The sequence below is a fragment of the Peromyscus leucopus genome, chromosome 14 (assembly GCF_004664715.2).
Source record: "Peromyscus leucopus breed LL Stock chromosome 14, UCI_PerLeu_2.1, whole genome shotgun sequence".
Classification (NCBI taxonomy): Eukaryota; Metazoa; Chordata; class Mammalia; order Rodentia; family Cricetidae; genus Peromyscus; species Peromyscus leucopus.
In genome coordinates, this window is record NC_051075.1 from 22189640 (window position 1) to 22200701 (window position 11062).

Sequence of the window (11062 nt, forward strand, 5' to 3'; positions counted from 1 at the left end):
GTTGACATTTCTGAAGAGCTGAGATCAGTTTTATAGAATGCTTCACAACTTGGAAGTCCAGTTATCTTTTCATTGTAAAGCTCAGGATGAACTGGCATTTATAGCTATAGCTTACAGGCAAATACTGTGCTCAGGTCTTTGATGGAGTGTCCGAGGATCACTAACAGTCTTGATTCACATTTTTCTTTCATTTTCTAAGGCAGAGGTCGGCAAACTATGGCCCACGGGCCTAATTCAACCCAATGACTGTTTATGTTTGACCTGGGAGCAAAGAATGACTTTTATCTTTTTATGTGGCTGAAAAAAAAAACAAAAGAATGTTTTGTGATATGTGAAAATTCTATGAAATTCCAAATTTTGTGTCAGTGAATAAAGTTTTATTGGAACACAGCCACGCACATTTGTTTACATATAGTTACTTTTTGTACTCTAACTCCAAAGTTACTTAGACACAGCAGAAGTTGTGTGGTCAGGGTAGCTGAGATGTTTCCTATGTGACCCATTATAAACTCTCTTTTTATCCCTGGGCTGTAAAATTCTAAACTCTGATACCATTTTCTTAGAGGGAGGTAGACTATAACTTGTAAAGTCAATGGGACATAGAACATACAAGTTTTTCTTTCTAGATTTTATTACATTGTCAATTTCAGTTCCATGAAGAGTGACTTATTCATTGATATTCTTAAGTCACACTATTCTATTATTTTCTAAGGCAAAGGTCAGCCAACTCTATGTAGCCCAGGAACCAAGTACATGTTTTCATTTGACTTGTAATTTTAGAAGAATAAAATATACTTTGTTTCATGAACTAAAAGATGGTTCCACATCAGTAATTGAAGAATTTGAATTTGACTTAGAATTTAGTTAGTTATAGATTGGAAATTTAGTGCAATCAAAACCACCAGAAGGGGTTAGGGATTTAACTAGCAAGTGCAAGGCCCTGGGTTTGGTCCTCTGCTCCAGAAAACAAAACAAAAACACCAGAAAAACTGGTGCAACCTAAACTCAATACACCAATAAGTTGAGATCTTTCCTCTAAGTGTTTTCCTAAAGCAGTCCTAAGTATTAAGCCAGGTCATTTTAGTCTTTTTTAAAAATATTTATTTTTCGGCCCAAATACTAGCATATATGTATATACATAAAACTTTCATTCCTGTGTCATATATAAAAAGATGCATGTATGTGGTGGTATTGTGTTCCCCAAAATATTGTGTACCCTAATAAACTTATCTGAGATCAGAGAACAGAATAGCCACAATATTAAACATAGAGGTTAGACAGTGGTAGCACACGCCTTTAATCCTAGCATTCCAGAGGCAGAGATCTGTCTGAATTTCTGTGAGTTCAAAGCTACACTGGAAACAGCTAGGCATAGTAACAAGAGCCTTTAATCCCAGGAAGTGATGGCAGGAAGCAGAAAGGTATTTAAGGTGTGAGGACCAGAAACTAAACTGGTTACGCTTTTAGGCTTTTGAGCAGCAGTTCAGCTGAGATCCATTCAGATGAGGACACAGAGGCTTCCAGTCTGAGGAAACAGGATCAGCTGAGGAATTTACGAGGTGAGGAAGCTGTGGCTTGTTCTGCTTCTCTGATCTTCCAACTTTAACCCAATACCTGTCTTGGGTTTGTTTTTATTAAGACTCTTTAAGATTCATGCTACACATGTACTAAGGAATTGGGTATTCAGATGAGACCCTGCTGTAGTCGTGGGTAGACACTCACTGAGTGGAAGAGTCCAATGTAATCAATCCTGTACTTTCTCTATTGATTTGCTGTGGGCCACACTGTCACATGCGTAGCCTGAGAACACCCAAGCAAGGCATGCAGATGCTTTTTTAAAAATAGCCACATGCTTCCCACACAGCAATTGCCTTTGCATCAGAGACTTGCCACAGGTTTGCATGTCCAAAGGAAAATGGTATGCTATGCATAGATCAGGTCCACGGTAGTGAGGTTTCTTTAGCAGTAGGTGTGGTGACTAATGCCTGGAGACCATCCAAGTCTCCATTAAGGGCTCCCACCTAGGCAGAAGGTATGCAGTTTGTTTACCCTTGTGCTTTGAAGTAAATCGGGGCCTGCTGAACGCAACTTTCCTCAGGTTCTTTTCCAGGGCAGCATGCATGCAGAACTTGGATGATGCTCACACACGTGAGGTGGGTTTGGTCCACTGTGACTGATATAACAAAATGCTTGATTCCGGGAAATTTGTAAACAAGGGAATCTATAGCTAGACAATCTGAAAGCTCAGAAGGCCACAATCAGGCCAACAGAAGATGCAGTGTCTGATGAGGGCACGCTCCATGCTTCATTGATGGGCCTCCTCGTCCATTCCTCACAGGAAGGGCAATGAATAAGCTTCCCCAGCCTTTTCTAAGAGCGGCTACCCCATTCACAACTTACCCTCCCAAGACTCATCTCTTAATACTGTTGCACTGAAGATTAGGTTTGAACATGGGAACCCAGGGATACAGACATTCGGAACACAGGACAGGCATTTGCAGACTTTTTGGCAATTGTCAATAAAGAGTTTCCAGTGAAGAGGCCACTCTGCTCTCTTCTCCCCCACTGAAGAGGTGGCAGCACAGCTGACTGGAGCGACATTGTTTTAAGGGTAGTTTAAAAACTAATTCATCCTTTAAAAACTCATTCCTAAAGGTGTGTATGTTATTCTTGATTAGCAACCTTGTAGCATCACATCATCTAAGACACACTAAACCAGAGGCGTCCAAGAAACCTGGGAAGGTACCCAGAGCACAAGAGAATCGGCCCTATGCCAACCCTGTCTGAATAGCCCTGGTTTACCCACAACCGTGAAGAATTTGAGCTGTGGGGAGTCGGATCTTCAGAAAAAACAGTAGTCAAAACAGAGACCCGAAGTGCCGCATTGTGGAGTGTGGACTCCATCACTTTGGGAAATGGCCGGTCCAGGCGACCGGCTTCAAGAACCTTGCCGGGTGTGAACTGTGGAGTCAGAAGATGGTGAAGATGTCCCAGGTGTGCACAGACGCAGCGTCTCACCCTCCAAACTGCTGTGCTCATCAGCTCCCTACTGTGTTGTTTCCCTTCAATCATGTGGCATGGGGAAGTTTGACTGGAAGCCTCAGGAATAAATTTGGAAATTTTTCCATATCATAAGGACATACAGCAATGCAGCTTATTAATGTAGTGCAAATGAGTATAGGTATATGTTAGCATAAACCATGTAAAAATTATTAAAACTTTCCTTTGCATTTAATCTGCCATTTAAAACAAAATACCACCTCCGTAAACAAATGAGGTATTATAGATGTAAAGTATTATTTAGCAAAATTTATTCAAGGTCTTAAATGATTGCAAGCATTAAGAACATAAAAATGCTCAAAATCCTCTTTAAATCCCAATATTCCCTAACCACTGGTTTATAAAAAAAAAAAAATCAGGTTTATGGAATTAGTCTGGTTCTATTGGTTAATCAAGTTACTTAAACTAAGTGAGAAATCCAAAGTAAATCACTCCTTTTGTGTGCATTTCATGGCAAATATGTGTCATTTCTTTGAATCTTTAAGTGAAAAGCCAAGTTGCTGGAATGTATCTAGCCATTAAGAGAGAGTGAAAAGGGAACCAAGTCTCCATATTTGTGTTCTCAGAGGATGGGTGGCACTCTGGCAAGGATTTGTAGACTTCTAGGAAGCAATCCTGTTTTCACATGTTCACCATTGGCTACTTTCCCAAATATGTCTCACCATGTTCAAAAGTCTGGATAGTCTTTCCGTGCAAACACTTTTGCAGATCATCATAGAAAGCAATAGGAAATAATGCCTTTCTTTTTTTAAGGTTATGACAAGTTCTGGTTGACTCTGAATGGTGGGACACCCTCAGTCTCTTACAATCCTCAAGTCTGGTTATTGAAGTCATGAGTCACTTAAAGCCACTTGAAAACGTTTTGCTCATTCTACATTGTCACAATTACCATTTGATGCCTCGGGTCGTGGGTTGGCAAGTTACAGGGAAGGAAGTTAAATAAATGCACTGGATGCTGCATGGCCACCCACTGCCGATGTGTCAAGCTCTCACAACTCTTTATGATTAATCATGTCCATATAGTTGTTCGGTTTAAAAAAATGTTTTTCTGCAGTGCTGGTGATGATACGCATTTTAAAATATGCAATTTATAGGACTAAAGAGATAGGTGAGTTATTATATGTATTGTATTTATACTTCATAAAATACAGGCTATTGAGGAACAAAAAAACTATTCATAAAATTCATTTACTGTTAAATTGATGATATGTTATAGAGTGTTCACTTAACATCTATATATGTGTTGCTAAATTTCCTGTCTCTATTAAATACTTACTGAATAGTAATTCAGGTCAGAACTGGAGAAAGGGCTTTCATTTTAAAATAGATTTCTTATAAAAATTCTTTAGGAAGAAATGATAGGGAAATTAGCACTTGAAAAAGGCCAAAGAAAATTATATACTGTATATAATTATGCCTCATTATGACCTCTGCACATTTTCCAGAAAAGTTAGGCATTAAAAACACACACAACAGGAACACCTTAAAGGTCAGAGTCTGATGAAAGAAAAAAAGCAATAGTTAATTATGGACGAGATTAATGTTCGAGTAGGAACATACATTTTTATCATTATATTTTGCTTGAGAAATACTTTACAATATGTCATTGCCCACCCATGGACTTTATTTCATATCTGAAAAAAAGCAGTAGAAGGAAACAAATTATAAAGTAAAAATATTCATTAAATTTAATGTGATGAAATTAAGATGTGTGGGTTTTGTTGTGGTTCTTAGAGTCCTTTTATGTGAGGTTTTTCTTCACATAGGGGAGTTTTCCTCAAAGTCAGTCTGGTTTGCAGAGAAAAGCTGAGACCTGTTTCCCGAAAAGCTTAGCTCAAATGTCCTCATCATCTTTGAGCAGTATTTTCTGACCCCTGGGCCAGGGAGACTCGCCCCACCTCTGACACTGGCTCTGCAGTAGCAGGCAGTCAACAGAAGAGACAAACAGTTTTTGTAACTTTTAATTTGAAAAGAGTTTCGAACTTACAGAATATAGAATTTCATAAATAAAAATACTGCAACTTTAACCAGACAAACTTATTAATATTTCGTCTGGTATCACTCCCCCCCCCCAAACATGCAAGCAGGTACCAGCAGTAGCCACACACACACATTTGGTTTTTATTTGGAAGTAAATTGCATACATTGTGGCCTTTTGCCTCTAATTACTTCGTTGTGTGTTTCTTAATAGGAAAAATGCCTATATTCTCTCCCATAATCATAGCCCAGTTGTTAACATCATAAATATCCACTGAAGCAATGTTTTAATCTAATTATCTTTCTAATTTTTAATTCTGTATAGGTTTTTTTTCCCCCTTCAGTGCATGTTTTAGGTCTTGAATTCAAGTCAGTTTTTTTTTTTTTTTTTTTTTTTTTTGTAGCATGAATCTTAAAAGTTCTTATTAATAAAATCAAACCTGGAGCCAGGTATTGGGGTCCATGCTGGTAGATCAGAGAGACAGAACAAGCCACAGCTGTCTCACCTTGCCGGATCCTCAGCTGGTCTTGTCTCCTCAGACTGGAGCCTCTGAGTCCTCATCCAGAATGAATCTCAGCTGAACTGTGCTGCTCGAAAGCCTGAAGCTTAACCAGCCACATGCTTAACCAGCCAAATGCTTCTAGTTTCTGGTCCTCACGCCTTATATATCTTTCTGCTTTCTACCACCACTCCCTGGGATTAAAGGCTGGCTTTCTGGGATTAAAGGTGTGTGTCACCATGCTTGGCTATTTCCAGTGTGGCCTTGAACTCACAGAGATCCAGAGGGATTTCTATCTCTGGAATGCTAGGATTAAAGGTGTGAGTGCCACCATTTTCTAGCCTTTGTATCTAGTGGCTGTCTGTTCTCTGACCCCAGATAAATTTATTAGAGTACACAATATTTTGGGGAACACAATACCACCACATTTTTTTTTTTTTTTTGGCCTCCTTTAATCTAGAACCATTTCCCCAACTTTTACCCGCCTTGTGAAAACAGTGATTTTGAGAGCTAGGCCTCCTTTTTACAACAGATCATTTCTCAGTGAATGTTGGTCTGGTCTTTCATTGTGATTAGGTTGGTTGAGATCATGCATTCTCAGCCGGAGTATTCTGTAGCTGGTGTCACATCTGGAGAAGTATAGTGTCCACAGCATCTCCCAATATATTCATTTTGATCTTTAAGACTCTAAAGTCATGAAAATATCCTAACCCTTTCCAGTTTTCTTCTATATTAAGCACCCATTGATATTTCCTGTCTAACTAATCCTTGCCAAGACAACTGCAAAACTATGATTTTCCTAACTTCAACACTGTCCACTTTTGTCAGGGGCATTTTGTATACCACATGAAGATCGGCCCCCTTCATTAATCTTTACCTATTTATCATGTATATGAACTCAGGAATCCCTTTTCCCCAACCCTTCATGATTCACAACTCCACACCTTTTGTTCCCTCAGATTATCCCGGACTTAGCCAATGAGATTTTCTTCAATCTATTTCTTGTGATATCTTTTAACTCATTTCTTGTTTTTAACCAAACAGTCATTTTGTGGCTGCATGTTCCAACCTCAAATAATTTAAACAGTCTTTTTGGTGTTTGGGGCGGTGGCACCCAGGGTTTCATGAATCTGTGCAAGTGGTCTGCCACTGTGCTGTGCTCATCGGACTCCTCGTCCTGTGTCCCACACTTTAACCCACCGTTGCTCCAAGGAGCCTTCACTCTTTTTAATAGAAAATATCATTGGATAAGACAATGTTAGGTGTGTCAGGTGTGTCTAATACCACAGACATATTGTTCCTTTTGATGCTTTAAGCTAACAGAACTAAGTACTGCATGGAAGTATATAGACATATATATGTACATACATACATGCATGCATACAGTACTCACAAAGGCATATTAGCACATGCTTAAGCATACATATATATACATATATACACACACACTTGTTTTAGAAGTTAGAAATTCACACCACTATCTCCAGTTTCAACCCATTCTTTTTTGGCATTTCTATTTCTATATGTGCCTTTCCCTTCTACCCTGAAAGCCACAGACGCCAAGGACACCAATACATTTACTCATTTGCTAAATAAAATAGAATAATATCTAAAACAGTATAATAATTGCTTTAGAACCATTACAATAAGCAAACCTGTTGAAAGAGCAGGATTCACTTTATTTTCTCCGTAACCCCTTCTCCCCTTCCCAAATACTCCATCTTGCTGGACCCTGAGGGTGTCGAGTTAAACACTGGTTGTCAAAGTTCACAAGTTATTTGGGATGCCACCCCTCTCTCCCATCTTGTCTTCATTTGTTTCCTCCTTTTAATACAATTATGTCATTCATTTGAAAAAAATAAAGCTAAGTTAACTTTTTTGACTTTCAGTACAGACATTTTTCTTCTTTGTCATTATTAGGGACCTCATTTCATTTTTGAATATGTAAAATAATTAACACGCTTTTCAAGTTGAAATGCTACAAAAAAATGTATACTCCAAATGTTATCATTTCCTTCTTTCATGCTTCTATCTCATTTCCTACCTTGTCTGGACACAAATGCACTGCCCTCTGGCATGTTTTTCTTCTCTTTCTTTCTGCAATAGCAAGCACACGTGTGTGTAATTTCATAGTTTCCCTTCCATGTAGTCCAAAAGTTATCATGCTCTGTGCATATTTTGCTGTTTATTTTTTTAAACTTGCTATTCTTTGCAAAGCATGGCCTATGTATGCTTCTCAGACCTTTCTCAGTGTTTTAACAGAATACGCACAGACATAACTTTCCTTGAGTCTTTAAAGATGGCAAGAGGATTCCTCTCTGCCCATCGTCTAATGGCTGTTTTCATGCTTCCCTTTTGTCCTCTTCTCTTCCCCTTAAATACATTCTTTGCACCTCACCCTCTACCAATGACTGACAGCTTGCCCAAGGACTAGAAATTGACTTCAATATTTGTGCCACCAGAAACGTCTGCTCACTGCATAAAACACCCCAGAAAGGCAGGCTATTTAAGGTACACATGCATCCTGTTACCTGCTGGCCAAGCCACATCAGCACACACAGGGGAATAGGTGTGCCCAGAACAAGAGGCATTGTCCTAATTTGCCAAAAAGCATTACAGAAGCTGGTATACAATATGGGATCAGTTTTACCAGAGCAGGGGACAGTTTCCAAGAGGCACCTCAGAGGCTAGGAGCACTGCCCGAACCCCACTTCTTATGAGTCTTAGACTAGCCGGGACTCCTCTGTTCCTTCTTCCTCTGCTGTGTGCTGATCCCTCCACAGTACATAAACTGCTGAGCAAAACTCGTCAGGAAACTGCAGTCCACTCATCAGCAAACAAGCTTCTCATGTTGGAGATGTTCTTAAAAGCTATTTCTCTTGATTTCTGGACGGTGGTGGTCTCTGTTCTTTCGTCTCTGTGATAGGTGTGCCCCCCTCCCCTGTCCACTGCGGGGCTTCTCCACTGTGGGGCCTTGTGCATGCCTTCCTCTCTTTTCACGGTGCTTCCTCAATTTCCCTTTATTTCCGCAAATTCATCTCACTTCCAGCCATATAAAGCCCACATTTTCGTCTCTAAGCTTGACTATCCTCAGGAATCCCCGGTATAGGCTTTCCTTAGACCCTCGTGCTTAACGTCAAACGTGCTTTTGACAATTTTCTATCAGTTCTCATCTTATAAAATAATGTCATTTCCCCCTTGTTCAAGATTCACACTTGGAGTATCTCTGATATCTGTATCTCTTTAATTGCCTAAATGTGACCAGGAAATTCCTGGTGGCATTCTTCCCAAGTGTGAAGCTGTTTAAATATCATCTGTTCTCATTGCGACTTGATGCCAAGGTTCCTGTTTGGTGGCGAAAATTTCCTGATTCCATAGTTATTTGGGAATCACTCGTGATGTTTACCATTCACTGGCCCCAGACATTTCAATTAATCAAGTCCTTTCTGAATATCTAAGGGCGTGCTCTGTTAGAGCTAAAGGCATACTGGTGAAACAAGAGGCATGCCCTCCTCCTAAAGGCAGCTTACCAACTTTCAGGGATACACATACTAATCAGATAGAGAATGACCCAGCTCAGTGGCTTTCACTCTGTTGTTTTTAAAGACACTGGAAAAGCTTGTGGAAAACAAGAGTCTCTGATCAACAGCCTCAAAGCAGAGTCTGAATTATAAATGTCCCAGGTTATCATTCCACCCCACATGTTATACTAACCCCACTCTCTGGATTGCTATAGGAATGCACTATGGCATTGATCTCTTTCTCCTAGGCTGTCCTCAGGTTGAGATCCTCCTGCCTCTACCTCCTGCATGTTGGGATCAAACGTACGTGTCATAGTGCCCAGTTAGGAGCTATTTTTCATCTGTGTATTTGTATACTCATAACTTCCAAATGATGTATGGTGCTGTGTAATTCAGCTTACAATGAAAAATCTCAAGGAAGAGACTGGAGAGATGCTGTTCTTGCAGAGGACCCAAGTTTGATTCCAGGATCAACATCAGGCAGCTCACAAGTGGCTGTATCTCCTCCTCCAGGAGGTCTGACACCCCTCTGACAGCCTACACCTACACCCACACCCCCCACACCCCCATACACGAAATTAAGATTTTTTAAAAATCCCAAGTAAGTAGAAAAGGGTGAATATAACAGAAGGCATACGTGCCAAGATATAAAGGTGAAGGGATAATTATATGTAAATCAAGACCAAGGAAAAATATTCTAAGTATGAAAGTCTCTCTGAGCTTCTCAGAAATTGCCATTGAGAGGGAAGTATGATCAGAAGGGCATTCATTGGTAAAAAGGAGCAACTTCCTGTTGAACATCAAGAGCATTTGTCTTACTGTTCTTTATTTAAGAGCCATTCAGGGCCAAACAGATAATATAAACTGTTAGACAAAAAAAAAATGAGGTCTACACACCTCCTTTTTAAAATCAGCTTACCTGAGAACTAAGGGCATAATATGTTTGCATCTTGGAGAATCTTGAAGATGAAGGGCTGGGGGCCACCTTAGTCTCAAATGGGCTCTTGACAGAAGATGTGTCATAGACATTTGAAAACTGAGATTCCTATGAAGTCGCACTCACAAATGGTCCACACTAGCTGCTGACTGAAAAAAAGATGCATTGTGTAGATGACAAAGATGTTGTGTCCTTGTGAAAATAAAAAGAGTTGTTCGGCATTTTAAATTTAATTTTATGTTGACAGGTGTTTTGTCCACACATATGTATGTGCACCATGGGTGCCTGGTGCCTGTGGAGGTCAAAAGAGCCCAACAGATCCACTGGACTTGGAGATACCATGGGTTATGAGCCACTATTGAAGTATCGGGAATCAAACCTGGGTCCTCTGCAAGAGCAACACATGCTCTAAACTACTGAACCATTTTTTTCTGCCCCTGTTTGGTATTTTTTTTTTTTTATCTTAATTCAGAGTTACTTCACTTCTGTAACAGGGAGCCAAATGAGCATGTTTAAAGAGATCAAAGGCATAAGTCAGTACCAGTACCATTTGTGGACGGGAGCAACAGAATCCTGTACTGTCAGGCATGAAAAAGACAGAATATTTTCAAAGGTCTCATGGACAGGAAGTATTAAAGGTCTACCTTGACCCCAGAGGATCTCTAACATCACTCCTATAAATGAAGTTTAGTTTAGTTTGAAGATGAACTGCCTCCCTAGCCTTAACCAAGAATCACAAATGACGACCCCTCAGGAAAAAAAGTATGTTAAGCTTAGAAGAGAAACACAAGCAGGCTACTTTCCTGTTATCTATCTGGATATCAAAATACAGCTGCTGAAGTTGATCATTTGGTTTTTGGAGAAATGATATTTATGACTTCTCTTGACATAAGTTAGCCAACAAGTTAAGTGGTTTGTCAAGCATCTTCCACCACCGTATAGGAAAGCATGGCATCAACACGAGAGCTACTTGCCTTCTTGTGGCTAGGTCATCCAAAGACAGCCAGTTTGTTCCCTTATAAAATTAAAGAGTGGGGGGTCAAGGGGGGTCATTTGGGGATCCATGC